Source organism: Otolemur garnettii, unplaced genomic scaffold, assembly GCF_000181295.1.
Source record: "Otolemur garnettii isolate 467f Iridium unplaced genomic scaffold, OtoGar3 scaffold00031, whole genome shotgun sequence".
Lineage (NCBI taxonomy): Eukaryota > Metazoa > Chordata > Mammalia > Primates > Galagidae > Otolemur > Otolemur garnettii.
The window spans coordinates 14,319,559-14,322,318 of NW_003852426.1; positions in this window are offsets into that span (position 1 = coordinate 14,319,559).

The window sequence follows — 2,760 nt, forward strand, 5'->3', positions numbered from 1 at the left end:
AGGAGGGAGGAGGGAAAAGAGGGAGGTGGGGAAAGAGGGAGGGAGGGAGAATGAGGGGATGAGGGAAAGGAGATGGGGGAAAGTATGGCTTTTCTCTGGTTAACAGATTGAGGAAGAGGAGGGGAAGGGAGAGTGGGCAGGTCCATTTTCTGCTCCTCAGCTCCCAGCTTAGATGCTCCTCCTTGGAGAGTCCTCCCTGACCTCATTACCTAGGTAGCAACCTCCTCCCCACCCCTAGTCACTTTCTATCAATCACTATATTTAATGAGGAAGGGCTGATTCAGATCATGTCATTTTCTTAGCTCAAATCTCTGCAATGGCACCTGGTTTTCCTCAGGGTAAAAGCTGAAGTCCTTACCATGACCTTCGAGTTCCACATGATTCATTTCCAAGAACTGAAAGTGTGTTCTTCAAACACATCCAGCATGCTCCTACCCCAGGGCCTTTGCACAGCTTTCCACCTTTTCCAGGAATGTTCTTTCTCCAGATATCTGCAGAACTCCCTTACCTTTTTCAAGTCTTTGCTCAGACATCACTTTCTCAATGTGGCCTACCCTAAGCATCCTGTTTAAAGTAGACATATTCTCCCCAGATTCTCCACCCCTCTTATCCTATGCTATTTTATCTTTTTCCTAAGCACTTACCGCTTCCTAATGTTTTCATGTTATAAAATTTATTTGTTATGTGCATCACGTATCATCTGTCCTGCTTCACTAGAGTTTAAATTTCACAAGAGTAGGTATCTTTGTCTGTTTTATTCACTGATGTATCTTTAGTTCCAGCACCCAACACATAGTAGGTGTGCAATTTGCTGAGTAAATGGCACCTATGCTGTGGTTGGTGATCTTTTCTCTCTCTGCCTCTACTTCATACCTATTCTTCACTTACCATTGACTTTCCTGTTTTTAAGGTGATTCCCCACCCATAATAACAGTTCCATGAGAGCTGGGAACTCTATCTTGTTGGTGTGCTTCCAGCACTTGTCTGGCACACAGTAGGCCAAGAACTTTATCTTGTTGGTGTGCTTCCAGCACTTGTCTGGCACACAGTAAATATTTGTTGACCGGATGAAGCAGAGGTCAAGGAGAGTGAGAAAATAGGACAGTGACCAGGAATAGCCTCATCAAGGGGATTCCTGAGGAAGAGAATGGAAAAATGTTTACTAGTTACTCTGAGTCCCACTGAGAGCTTCCAGACTGAACAGTGGATAAGCTCCTTCAGGTCTCTATGTACACACATGTGCACATACACACACACACAAATCAGGATGATCACACATCAATGTATGGAGCAGAGAGGGATAGAGGGCTGGAAACTGTGCTGCCAGGCAGCAGGCTTTCTAGAGGAGGTAGCCTAGTCCTAGACCAGGAGGCTTTCTAGAGGAGGTGGCCCAGTGCTAGACCAGGAAAAAGTTCAGGATATTTCCTGTCAGAAGTTAAGAAGAAGCAAGAGGAGGGACTGTAAGGGGGGGAGAAAAGAGGGAGGATCTGGCAGAGGTCAGGAAAGGCCCAGGAGAGAGGCAGGGCTAAGGCTGGGGCTGAGATTGGATCTGGTCGAGGCCCAAAACCTTGGACTTTGGGTTCCAGTGGGCATCATAGGATAAAGAGTTGGAGGAAGAGTCTGGGTTTTCCCAACCAGAATCCCTGGAGGAAGGAATTTGCCATGTCTTTGTCTGGGGTTTGCAATGACAGGCACAGGGCAGATGGTCAGTGTTGTCCTCTGATCAGAGGCACCCAGTGGGAGCTCCAGTTGTAGGGTCTAATGCCTGCATTTCCCACAGAAGGTGGCGCCGAGAATGTGGTTTAGTATATGACTCCAGCTGGCACATTTTTTCAATAAAAAGAAACTCTTATAAAAAGAACCATGCCAAGATCCAACGACCATGGTTTGCATAACATGCAGATGGGATGAGAGGGAGTGCAAGAGTTAAAGAACCATAAACGTGGGGTGTGAGGTGCCCCCCCCCCAGTCTTCTCTCCCTAACCACACAGCCCCTCTTTTGGCTGGAGGGAGAGGCTTGGCCCTCTGTTGCATGCACAGCATGGAAAACCCAAAAGGAAATCAGTTTTGAAATTTTTCTTGTGATTGATACATACGCTTCTCAGGCCATTTTTAGAGTCTGGCTCCCCCATCCTCTGTCACAGTCTTTTTTGAATTCTTTAAATGGCTATATCTTTTGTTGTCACATGTCCAACTGTTTTATAGTACATTCAGAAAGAACAGGTTTTATGAGCAAAGGATACTGAGCTTCTCTGCTGATGTAGGAATTGTAAGCCTTGGTTCCCCTTAAAAGCCTGGTACTTTCTTGCATCTGTAAATGCACCACCATCTACACAGTTGCTCAAGCCCAAGCCTGGCTTCCATATTTGATCAACCTTTTTTCTTTTTATTTCTTTTTTTTTCAATTGTAGTTGTTGTTGTTTAGCAGGCCTGGGCTGGGCTTGAACCCACCAGCCCCGGTGTATGTGGCTGGCTCCATAACCACTGAGCTATAGATGCCAAGCCCAACCTTTTTGCTTTATTCCCCTCAGAGTCATTAGCAGTCCCAGGGCCTGTTCTGCTTCAAAAACATGTCCATCCCTTGTTCCTCTCCTCTCTCTGTCTGGTCTGGGATTGTGCTGCCTCTCTGCACATGACATAAACCCTACCTTCCTCACTGGCCCTCAGGGCCAGGCCTGCTGTTCCTCCACTACCTCTTCCTCCACAAGGGCCCCTCAACCCCTGCATGCAATGATCTCTCCATCCCTTGAACATATCAAG